The sequence below is a fragment of the Dendropsophus ebraccatus genome, chromosome 4 (assembly GCF_027789765.1).
Source record: "Dendropsophus ebraccatus isolate aDenEbr1 chromosome 4, aDenEbr1.pat, whole genome shotgun sequence".
NCBI classification, from domain to species: Eukaryota; Metazoa; Chordata; class Amphibia; order Anura; family Hylidae; genus Dendropsophus; species Dendropsophus ebraccatus.
This window is the reverse complement of record NC_091457.1, coordinates 113061052-113074203: the sequence shown is the minus strand read 5'-3', so window position 1 is coordinate 113074203 and position 13152 is coordinate 113061052. Positions and strand designations below refer to the sequence as shown.

General features: G+C 47.1%; 1 protein-coding gene across 1 annotated transcript in view; it reads right to left on the bottom strand.

Moving 5' to 3' along the window:
• The window catches only part of RAB7A (RAB7A, member RAS oncogene family), a 33032-nt gene extending 20139 nt beyond the window's left edge, over positions 1-12893 (bottom strand). The window contains exon 1 of the mRNA XM_069966743.1: positions 12819-12893. The gene's annotated coding sequence lies outside the window, so the exon portion shown is untranslated. The remainder of the gene's footprint in view (positions 1-12818) is intronic.
• Between the last annotated feature and the right edge of the window lie 259 nt (positions 12894-13152).

Below are 13152 nucleotides of genomic sequence, written 5' to 3'. Positions count from 1 at the left end.
AATATGCCCATTTGCATGGACCAAAAAAAAAAAATTTAGCAAAAAATATCAGGCAGCCTTCTGCAAATCCTAAGTTCTTGTGTAATGTCCACATGGCAGCCATGCTCTCTATGAAGGAGCTAATGGATAGCGGTGGAGACCACTGAGAACAGCAGCTTATAGCCCGTTCCAAACACCGCATGACTATTTGCTATAGCAAGGGTCCTTGACAATGTGTTTAGTGTTAGACAGCAGCCGAGCCTGCCAGGGTACCCTGCCCAGTTCCCTCACTATACACATGGACAGGGAGCGCAGTTCTGATCTCACACTAACAGAATAGACAGAAGCTGCAAGAAGACTACAAAGTGCATGTTCTTCAGAGAGACACTCACTTTACCAGAATCACTCCTCCATTATTCACGTTTGCTTCACATCCATTACTTGGTCATCAATCTCCCTTAAGGAACGCAACTCATTCAGATCTATTTATATCTATAGACCATTCTATGGCCAAACCCGCTCGATGTTTAAAGAGTCTGTCAGATTTAGGCTATGTTCCCATCACATTTTCTCCCTACGTAGCAATATACGTTGGCAACCAGTCAATAAAGGAATACTGCAGCATACTCCCAACATGGCTATAGGTTAGAATGGACCGGCGACTAGTGACTATGTTGGGTCCATTTTCCAAATGTAGACAATTTTAGTGTAGAAATTAACATATACATTTGGAAAATGGACTGAACATAGCCACTAGCTAAACATTACACTACAAACTGAGCCTGCTGTACTCTGTGGTATACTTATGCTGGGAACCCGCCCCCCAGGCACTTGCCTAGTGCCATAGATTAGTTGTAAAGCAAATTTTTCCCTGAAACAGTACAGTGTTTCAGACTAAAACATAGTTGCTTGTTATGAAGGAGCCAGATTTTGGGCAGTAGAACCTATTGGTGCTTCTGTTAGCCAGTCCTCCCTGTCCCAGAGGTCACTTTTCTCCACTCATTTCAATGAGACTCATCAATACCATTTCTAACACGCTTTAGGTTTCAATATAACTTAAAATAAACGTTTGCTGTCAATGAATGAGGGCTTTCCTATAACCTGCTAACAAATACACCGCTAGCCCTGCTCTCAGCTGAGCTGTAGATACAACTAAATCCAGTCTAGACAATGCTCTGTGAGCTACATAAATCAGCAACAGCTCTACAAGTTTTAGTAGTAGCTCACTACAATGTATCAGTCTGGAGACCAGGCTCTAAGGTACAGTCAGAGGTGTCAAGTCCGCCATGGATTTCGCTCTGTGGCAACTCTGCAGCTTTTGCTTCCCATCGATTTCAATGAGTCAGCAGAAAATACCAATATTGGTGACTTGTGGATTCTGCAGACCCAATGCGATCAGCGAGTAGCAAAATATGCAGTGGATTTCCTGCAGCAGATGCACTGTGTGAGAATGTACGCTAACAAAGCATTGCCAAGACTGAATGCAACCGAACCAGTGTCCCAGCGTAGAGCAGCAACAGCTACGTACAGTAGTCGTCCAAGAGTGTCCTAATTCTGTGACAGCAAAGGTGGTAGAATATTTCTTTAAAATTTTCATGTCTTCTGCTTGCTTGCTTGCTTACGGCTTCTGTTTCTGTGGTGCGTTCAGGCACCAGAAATAAGGAAATAAATGCATCCCATAGATTTCAGGGGGACACAGTTTCAGGTGTGCCACATGTACAGCTCACGTTTAGGGTGGCGAGATGCTACAGGTCATGTGCTCAGGGTCTGTCCATCTACAGATCTGTAGAGGGAAGTAGAGAGTGGATGAAGACTTGCGTGCTCCTGTGAGTACTGTACATGAACACATTGGGGAAGGAGGGGAAGTGACTTCAAATTAGGATCTGTAAGTAACCTGTGAAGACACTGCAGCAAGAACTGAAAGTCAACTACAGGGGGGGTGTACAGTGCATGAGATTATGTCAGTGTACACATATCCCTTTCTTTACCAACTTGTGCCTTGAATAACAAAAGGTCTGCAACAGGGGTGATACCAGATCGGGTCATGTGGAGGAGATGAAAATTTAGGGTCCTTTTAGACCTGACAATTTCTCGGTGGCAAACTAGCGCCAGTCAGCGAGATCGGCGCTCATCTGCAGTTCCTTTACACGGCGCAAGAAATTGGGTGCCAGGGCTGAATTTTAAAGCAGGTTCTACACAATTGATCACCTGATAAACAGGCATTTGCCCAGTCTTTGGCTGATCGCTGTCACTCTTACGCAGGTCGATTATCAGCCACAGGAGCGTTTACAGTGACACTCAAGGCCCAGTAACAGTAACAGTAGATCTCCACCTGTCTAAGGGTACAATTAGACGGGCCGATGGGGGCCCGATAATAAATGTAAACGAGCTCCGATCTGCTAGATCGGTGCTCGTTTACTGGGCCTATTACACGGCCCGATAATTGTTTAACAAGGGCTTCAGGGACATCATTACCGATGTCCTTGCAGCCCTTGTTTAAACGTTATACATTACCTATGCATGCTGCAGGGCTCCTCTTCCTCTGTGCTTCACCCCAGGTCCGTGCGCGCTAGCTTCAGAGTGGCCTGTATCAGCTGACAGGCCACTCAGCCAATCACTGGTCGCGGCGGTCCCGGCCAGTGATTGGCTGAGCGGCCTGTCAGCTGAGACAGGCCACTCTGAAGCTGGTGCGCGCGGACCTGGGGAGAAGCACAGAGGAAGAGGAGCCCTGCAGCATGCATAGGTAATGTATATCGGCAGTCGATGGCCGCGCACCACTATTACACTATTAGCGGTGCGCGATCAGAACCTATATCAACGATCAGCCAATGACAATGATCATTGGCAGATCGTTGTCGTTATTATGGTGCGTTTACACAGACAGATTTATCTGACAGATCTTTGAAACCAGGAACAGACTAAAAACAGGGATCATGTCATAAAGGAAAGACTGGGATTTATCCTCTTTTCAAATCCATTCCTGGCTTTGGCTTCCAAAATCTGTCAGATAAATCTTTGTGTAAACGCACCCTTACACAGAACGATAATCGGCCGAATCGTGTAATAGTACCCTTAGGCTGCCTACCTGGCAGCAAAGCGTGGTCTCTATTAATAAAGTTGGAGGGAGCTCCTGGTCAAGGAAGAACACAGCTTCCCTTCACCTCTGCGGCTGAAACCAAATGTGGCTCAAAGAGCAAAAACACATCAAAATAATCCATGTTAAAGCCACACAGAGGTGAAACTACCGGTCAACTAGAAAGACAGCGGAGCACACGTCCCAGGTGAAGACCCCTTTTTAAGGCTATGTTCACTTGCTGTTTTAACAAATTTTGATAAAAAAAAAAAAAATGAAAAAAACAAAACAAAACATTTTTAATTAGTTTAAAATTTTCTGAAGATATTTTTTAGATTTCACTCATACCACATAAAATAAGTTTTCCATTTAAGATTGGTTTTACTATTTAGTTTAACAGATGACAAATCAAGCATGCATCCAAACATCTACATAGGTTAGAAGTCGTATAAATCAACTGCCACATCATTGAGACTCCTTATTATGATCCACTTTTCTGAATCTGGTGTGCAAGAACATCAGGTAATAACATGTAATAACAGAGTCCATAACTAGAGCTAAAAGGAATTGATCAGTATAGACAACCGCTCAAATACTCTATTCATTCTGCGTTAACAGAGGGAGTCCCCATACCTGCCAACTTTTAAGACGGCCAAAGAGGGAGACTTGGGGTTCACGCTAGGAAAATTTTATAGAACTTTCTTTTTAATTCAAGGATGCGATCACACATACAGGATCTGCAGCAGATTGATGCAATCACATACAGCAGATCCTGTATGTATGACTGCATCCTTAAGCGACTGATATAGCAGCGATCTGCTGCTGTCACTCCGTTGAATAGGAGCATCGGCAGCAGACGCTACTATATCCTATGGGCTGCCCGGACGATCAGCGATCACCCGGGCAGCCCCCCCGCAGCTCTCGCCGCTCCTCCCGCACTCACCCGCTCGCTGCCGCCGCGTTGAATAGCAGCGGCAGCAAGCGGGAAACGAGGAGCAAACGAGCGCTGAGAGCGCTCGTTTGCTCTTCTAGACGGCCCGTGGAATGGGGCCTTTAGGTCCCATTCACACATTAGAAACCCTGTCTGTAATTAGGGACCCGCAACTGCAGACAGGATTACGGATGTGTTTTAGTAACTGTCCGTATTTACAAGGACCCACTGCCATATAGGTGACACAGATACTGAACAACTTCATCATTTTTTTGCGGCAGAGATAATGGCCCCAAAACGGATCCGTAACACCTACATGTGTGTTTAGTGCCTTAGAAATCAATGAATTTTCATGTGTAAATATGTGTGACAGGGGCCATAATGGCACATGATTCATCTGAATATAACAATTTTTAGGATCCAACTCCCTCCACATGATAGAATAATGTGCAAGTCTGGGTCTATTATACAACAAGAAACCAGACACTTTTTAGAGCAACTTAAAAAGTTTATTAATGCAAATCTAATCCCCAGGTCAAAAAGAGGAACATGTAAGGGGGAAAAGAGGGACATAGTTTAAAAGTAGGGACTGTCCCTCCAAAAAGAGGGACACTTGGGAGGTATGGAGTCCCCATTCAAGATCTCATCTAGTAGTAATAAGAGTAGCTACAAAAGGACATCCTCCCCCTTCACCGGCTGCATTAGGACTGGAGCCAGAAGGTTAGAACCTATAATTTTCGGGCGCCGACCACGCATCGCTACGTGTAGTAGCGGTGCGCGGCAAGCGACTGACAATATACATTACCTTTTCAGGCTGCAGGGCTCCTCTTGCAGTCTTCTCCCCAGGTCCAGCGCGCTCCAGCTTCATAGCAGCCTGTCTCAGCTGACAGGCCGCTCAGCCAATCACTGGCCGCGGCAGCCCCGGCCTGTGATTGGCTGAGAGAGCTGTCAGCTCAGACAGGCCGCTTTGAAGCTGGAGCATGCGGGACCCAGGGAGAAGATAGCAAGAGGAGCCCTGAAGCCTTGACAAGTAATGTATAAAGGGCTGCAAGGACATTGGTAACAACGTCCCTGCAGCCCTCGTTGAACGATAATTGGTCAATGTAATAGGCCCAGTAAACGAGCACCGATCTAGCAGATTGGCGCTTGTTTACAGTAATTATTGTGCCTTCATCGGCCATGTAATAGTACCCTAAGTGTGTCAGGGGTACAAGGGGGTTCAAGCAACAAAGACTAAAATCACAGCTAAGCTACAGTTTCCAGATCACATAAAACTGCTATTCCCAAACAGAACCAAAAAAAGCATCTCTACTAGATGGGCACATTCAGATCATGTGAAGGCTCTTGAAGGGTTAACCCCGGCAGCCGGCTTCAGCCGTAATTATTGTATGGAGAATCATGTGGTTAATCAGCTGCTTGAGTCACAAGGGAGGGGACAGCACGTGTGAACAAAGAGGCCGAATGATCCGGCGTGAAAACCCAAGTCACACAACAGGGAACCCCTGCGGAGAGGGCACCACCGCAGCCCAGGTGGAAATGAAGATGTCTGAAGTGTTGGCCAGGGCATGCACTATGCTGCCAGCTGATCCGCTCCCGATGCAAGTGATAAATATCCCTACAGCTCTGGTCCATCTGCTGCAGCAAGTGCTTGATTTACAGGCTGCCAAGTTACTGGCTTCAGTGCCCAATATCCTACACAGACAATGGGATTGTCCATAGGAGCAGTTCCACGAAGACTTTCTAGAACTGCAGCAAATGTATGTATGGTTTAGCCAATGGGCTATACCAAGAGGGGCTGTTTGGTTGGACCCTACTGCACCACTGGTAGACTGCACAGGAGGGTGCCGCTCCTTTTTTTTTTTGTTCTCTTTTCTCTTTAGAGAAAGTAAAAGTCAGGACAGTCAGCATGTTTAATTGGTGGAGGTCCAACCTCTGGAACCCCCCCCCCCCCAACACACTATCCGCAAAAGTGAATTGAAAAGCTTCAGTACCAAGCACAGCCACCATTGTGCTAATATAAGGCTACGTTCACAAAGAGCAAAAGGGGCGGATTACGCGAGGAAATATTTCCGCCTGAAATCAACTGACGCTGAATTCCGAGCAGAATATAAGCAGAATCCCTGCGTATTCCGCTAGGAAAGTGTTCAGCTCGTAATCAGCTGTTGACAAATTCAGCGCGGAATACTCGAGGAATCCACGCTGAATCCGCATGCATTCAGCGAGTATACTAGACTATACCAGAATATATACTTGAATCCTCCTCCCCCCCCTTTTTTCCCCCATTTCCGCGCTGATTCAGCGACTAATTTTCGCTTGTATTCCGCGCGTATTCCGCGCTGAAACAGAAAATCAGAGCCGCATTGATTTGTATAGGCTTCCGCTAGCGAAAGAATGAACATGTTCATTCTTCTGGCGGAAAGCGGATGAGTTCAGTGCGGAAATTCCACCGTGTGAACTGCAGAGCAGAATTTCCATTCAACACAATGGATATTAGCTCTGCACCTATTTTAACGGCTGAAATTTCAGCGCTGATTCAGCGCAGAAATTCAGCTGCTTTTGCTCTGTGTGAACGAGCCCCTGAAAGTAGAAGTAGGAGAGTCACAGTCCTTAGCTGTGCTGACTACTAGTGGGACCCCTGAAGAAACATTATTATGGAGAACAGTTATGGGCAAACCCATGGATTCATAGCTCAATACACATTCTTATTTCTTATGATTTCGCTATGAATTAGCTTGATATGGTCAGGCCAACCTTATGCGTTATGGGTTTAGTGTGAACTGCGGAACTGTGGAAACAATGGCACGTGTTCCACACTGTTTTCAAAGGTGCTCCCCGTAGCCCCGTCTTTACTCCATGTGGCTACATGTATTTTGCCGTTTCTATAATAAAAAGCAGCCTAACAGTCAGGCAGCGCACAGGAACTGGCAGAGATTGTTGCTACATTGAGTATCAGGTTAAGGATATGCGTTACGGGTGCAAGACAAAAAGAAATCCAGTTAAATACGTAGTTAATATTTTTATAGCAATTGCCAAATTCATGTTTTTATTACAAAAAGGCACTAAGTGTCTAATTTTAGACTGGAGCGACGCCACAAGACAATCTGTTCTGGAGTATTGACGTTACACAGCAGTAGCGCTCATAGTCCTGAAGCGTCAGCGATTACCAAGGACATGCTGTGGTACTGGTGGTAGATTGCCATGGGTGTGCTTAACAAGGGTTACACCTTAGCAGGAAGAAATAAGATCAATAGACAGGACTCATATCATTGGCTTGTTTCGAAGAAAATGAAACCACTAAGTGGGCATTAACTAGAGATGAGCAACCCTCGAGCATGCTCGAGTCCATCCGAACTCGAACGTTCGGCATTTGATTAGCGGTGGCTGCTGAAGTTGGATAAAGCCCTAAGGCTATGTAGAAAACATGGATATAGTCATTGACTGTATCCATGTTTTCCAGACAACCTTAGAGCTTTATCCAAGTTCAGCAGCCCCCGCTAATCAAATGCCGATCGTTCGGGTTCCGATGGACTCTAACCCGAACCCGGTTCGCTCATCTCTAGCATTAACACATTCCATGTACAGTCCGCATATACGGACAATGTGCTAAGGAATAGAGTTCGGAGCTCCCGGCATCATTATTCATTATGATTCAGGGAGTGTAAATGTTTGCGCTACTGTACTGACACCGCATGTCAGTACAGTAGCGCAGAGATTACAACGGTTATGGAGCTCCCGACACTATCATAAATGATTATGCTGGGAGCTCTAAACTCCATTCAATAGCACATTGTCCGTTTATACGGACCGTGCATGGAACATGGTAATACCCCTAAAGGTTTGTAAGGCAATCAAGGCATTGTTGACATTAGAACCTTCATCAAGGCTTCCATTAGTTGTAAGGCAAGAATAATGCAGCATGGATAGCCATTCCTGCATTGGAAACCTCCATAGATCCCCAAGAGACAGCATTATAAGCCCATCATCTGGATCTGTCATACATCAGATCTATGGAGGCATCATGGCTCCTGTTATGCTGCACAGCTCTATTGGCAGAGTCTGATCAAGTTCAGGGCCATCGTAAGGAATGTTATCACAACATGGCAATAAACAGCGCGTCATATCCATCAGCATTGCACAATGTCAGGACGTGTGTCACAACCGCCTGGGTCACATTTCTGTAAGGTGCCCATTACACCGGCTGTCATGAATCTTCAGTCACGTTTAGGATTATTACTGGCCCATTCCACAGGGATGGATGACTTCCACAGTGACAAGGAACCAAACTATGTAATCTGAACATATTAAGAGATGTCCAGATACTGAAATGTTGGGAGATAAAGACTGTATAGCAGAACAAGTTTCAGTAATGCAGACAGCAGCGACTTTCCAGGTACTGAAGGGGTCATCCATTTTCAGATACCTGTTGATAAAGTCCTTCATTTACTGTAGCAGGAAGTGGGCTACAAAAAGTGTCTATCTGGAGGACCCAGAGTGCCCACGCTTAAAGGGGTTGTATGGGAACAATCTTTTTATATTTGGCTGCCTCCCAGCCCCTGCACGTCACCACTTGTTCCTCATGATGCTTCTTCCCTACAAGGATGACATCACAGGAAGCAGAGGGGACTGGTGGAAGCTATTGGAATGCAAGCTGTGGGGATCGGTGGAGGAGAGTACGACTATGTTAAACATGTCCCAAGCCAAATATAAAAGAGAAAGAAAATCTGTCCCTAGGCAACTTCTGAGGTGAATGGAACACTTGCTGCTATGGGCCCCCACATATTACAGCTGATGGCTGGGGGTCCCAACTAAAAGATGCAGCAACTATCAAGCTTCAGAAAAGGGAAGTATGAAAGAGGAAGGAGGAGACGACCAAGGCAGCCAAAGTGTTAAGATGAGATGTAATGTGGATTTAATTACCCCCCCTCCCCCAGGTCAACATTACATTCCCAATGACTTATCACTGAGGACAAACCGGGCAATGATGTATGAGGCCGGGGCAATAAATCAACTGCTGCAAAAAAAAAAATAAGGAAGCAAAAGGCAAATAACATAACTGAGGCGAGGCCCAGGAACAAGGAAAAGAAACACACAAAGACTAAACAGAAAGTAAACTCCAGTATGTGGAAACAAAAAAAAAAAAAAGTGTATTAAATGGGGTTAGGTGACCCATTTATATGTGATCTGTACAGATGATGGGTGGGGGGGGGAGGATGCTCATTTACTCAGAACAACCCCCTTTGTGCAATTAGGGATTCAGAGACCTGCCAGCAGTCATGGAAATCAATGGGAACCATATGCTGCTTCATGTGGCCAGACAATAAGAACAAGCCAAAACACCAGGCACCAGCAGCACAACTGTAGATACATCGGGTACCATGGCTTACCCAGCCCTGTATGCCTCAATATAACATCCACACTCCTATGAGGGAATATAGATGTGGATACTGACCCAAACAGGCCTCCCTCTATTAGGAGATCCACTAAAGAAAAAGAATGACTCTGCTGAGGATAAGGACCACCCCATCATAAGAAGGGTCCATATGTAAAATTTCCAGGGATGACCCCCCCCCCCCCCCCCCAAGCTGGATGCTCAATGATGTGGTCTCAATGTAACAGCCCCCATCAAAGGCACAAGACAAAACAAGAGGATTGGTCCTTTATAAAATCCACCATACTCCTTCTGAAACACATCACACTGTTTGGGTAACTGGTCCTACTGTAATACAGAAGAGTCCTCTGCCCTACACCAGGAGGTCCCATCTGGAGGGGTCACTCCCTCTGGTTAGTTAAAAAAGAAGCAGAAAATTACAGGCCCACAAGTTGTGCCATGGGAAACCCACCACCGGACCATCGCCAGCCATGGGAAACCCACCACCGGACCATCGCCAGCCATGGGAAACCCACCACCGGACCATCGCCAGCCATGGGAAACCCACCACCGGACCATCGCCAGCCATGGGAAACCCACCACCGGACCATCGCCAGCCATGGGAAACCCACCACCGGACCATCGCCAGCCATGGGAAACCCACCACCGGACCATCGCCAGCCATGGGAAACCCACCACCAGACTATCGCCAGCCATGGGAAACCCACCACCGGACCATTGCCAGCCATGGGAAACCCACCACCGGACCATCGCCAGCCATGGGAAACCCCCAACCGGACCATCGCCAGCCATGGGAAGCCCCCAACCGGACCATCGCCAGCCATGGGAAACCCACCACCGGACCATCGCCAGCCATGGGAAACCCACCACCGGACCATCGCCAGCCATGGGAAACCCACCACCGGACCATCGCCAGCCATGGGAAACCCACCACCGGACCATCGCCAGCCATGGGAAACCCACCACCGGACCATCGCCAGCCATGGGAAACCCACCACCGGACCATCGCCAGCCATGGGAAACCCACCACCGGACCATCGCCAGCCATGGGAAACCCACCACCGGACCATCGCCAGCCATGGGAAACCCACCACCAGACTATTGCCAGCCATGGGAAACCCACCACCAGACTATTGCCAGCCATGGGAAACCCACCACCGGACCATTGCCAGCCATGGGAAACCCCCAACCGGACCATCGCCAGCCATGGGAAACCCACCACCAGACTATTGCCAGCCATGGGAAACCCACCACCGGACCATTGCCAGCCATGGGAAACCCACCACCGGACCATTGCCAGCCATGGGAAACCCCCAACCGGACCATCGCCAGCCATGGGAAGCCCCCAACCGGACCATCGCCAGACACGATAACGTCATACAGGTCCATGCAAAGCTACAGCCGGAACACCTATAGTATAATGTAAGCGGGCAGAGAACGCCATAAGTCACACAATGCCACATCATCTCATGGGAAAAGGACCAGTCACCACCATCAAGTTTACATTATAGAGCCCCACTTATCATGTGGAAGGCCACGATACCGTGCAGCAAATGTAGACGTGGGCACCGCTGAGGAAGCTGGAAGCAAATGTACAGGATGCAGTCATATCAATTTCCATAGCAGCAGTATTATAGTCATTTTCTTACATAAACGGGCAGAATTATTGTGGTTATAAATTTGTACATAGGGGGCAGTATTATAGTAGATATATTCTTATCCATAGGAGGCAGTATTATAGCAGTTATATTCTTGTACATAGGGAGCAGTATTATAGTAGTTATATTTTTGTACATAGGAGCAGTATTACAGCAGTTATATTCTTGTACATAGGGAGCAGTATTATAGTAGTTATATTCTTGTACATAGGGAGCAGTATTATAGTAGTTATATTCTTGTACATAGGGGAGCAGTATTATAGTAGTTATATTCTTGTACATAGGGGCAGTATTATAGTAGTTATACAGCATGGAGGAGAACAATCAAGGCACTCACCGGTATGAGACTTCTTGTAGCAGCTTTATTCAGCTTGACATCACAGGGGGGGGTTGATGGTGCAGGAGTAACTTGTTTTTGCGCCACATCGCTTTGTAAAGTCTTATGCACCAGTAAATAAGACTTGACAAAGCGATGTGGCGCAAAAATGTTTGTCTGCCTAAGTTACTCCCGCACCTCCACCATCAACCCCCCCTGTGATGTCAAGCTGAATAAAGCTGCTACAAGAAGTCTCATACCGGTGAGTGCCTTGATTGTTCTGCTGCACGCTGTATACTGAACTCTCCCTTTTCATCGGGGCACCCCGACAGACTGCATATTGCAGCCCGTTTACTCCATTGAACTCCATAGAGCAGCATGGTAGTGGTCACACTGTATTGTTAGGTAGTGCCGGCCACTGTACCTACTCCACTGGAATTATAGTAGTTATATTCTTGTACATGGGGGGCAGTATTATAGTAGTTATATTCTTGTACATGGGGGGCAGTATTATAGTAGTTATATTCTTGTACATGGGGGGCAGTATTATAGTAGTTATATTCTTGTACATGGGGGGCAGTATTATAGTAGTTATATTCTTGTACATGGGGGGCAGTATTATAGTAGTTATATTCTTGTACATGGGGGGCAGCATTATAGTAGTTATATTCTTGTACATGGGGGGCAGTATTATAGTAGTTATATTCTTGTACATGGGGGGCAGTATTATAGTAGTTATATTCTTGTACATGGGGGGCAGTATTATAGTAGTTATATTCTTGTACATGGGGGGCAGTATTATAGTAGTTATATTCCTGTACATGGGGGGCAGTATTATAGTAGTTATATTCCTGTACATAGGAGCAGTATTATAGTAGTTATATTCTTGTACAAGGGGGGCAGTATTATAGTAGTTATATTCCTGTACATATGGGTCACAATTCTTGCCCACAGGTGGCAGTATTACAATATAATGATGTCAACACAGGGCTGTAGTATAACACCAGTATTATACACTAGCTCACACAATGACAACAGTTTCTGTAAAACAATGTTAAGTGGTTGTCACCTTCCCCTCCCCCCATTCCTCCTAACACTTTCCAGCAGGGGGCGATGGGGAGCACAGGAAAGAAAACAGAAGTGTGTGCTCCCTCCTGTAGTATAATGGAATATACAATCCATATCCATTGTTAGGCCACGTGATCCAGGAGCATGTACTGTGTAACTGATGGGGCTATCACTGGGACGGGAGGGGTGCGGGGACACCGGGCAGGGTGCGGGGATGTCGGATGGTAGAGGAGACAGCTGAGGGATAGGATGCGGGACTCCAGATAGGTGTACAGCGGGGTGTCCGGCCGGGGCCTCCCTGCATCTCCCAGGCCTCCCCGGGGGGTCGTACTGCAGGATGCGGCCTCCCCTCCGCCCGCTGCTATGTCACCCGTCACTGTCCCGGGAGGTGCCGCCCCTCTTACCCGCGGTGAGTAGATGGCTAGCGTGTGTGTGGTCGAGTGCCGGGCCGCTCCTGTTCTCCGCCGGGCCCGCTGAGGTTGCTGCTCTCCGCTTCCTCCCTGCCAACCCTTCTCTTCCCAGCGGAAGTGACAAGCAGTCATGGGGCTGCTGACGTCACCCCACCTCCTCCACATCTATTGGTAGATTTTGAGAGGGAGGCGGGGCTAAGGCCTGATCACATGATGTGCTGTGTCACGTTCTCTCGGCCATGTTACCTGAGGCGAAGTATCCTGCTATGGACGGGGGAAAGGGAGGGAGCGGCCCTGTTTGTCTGGGGAAGCCGTATACTGTAAACAA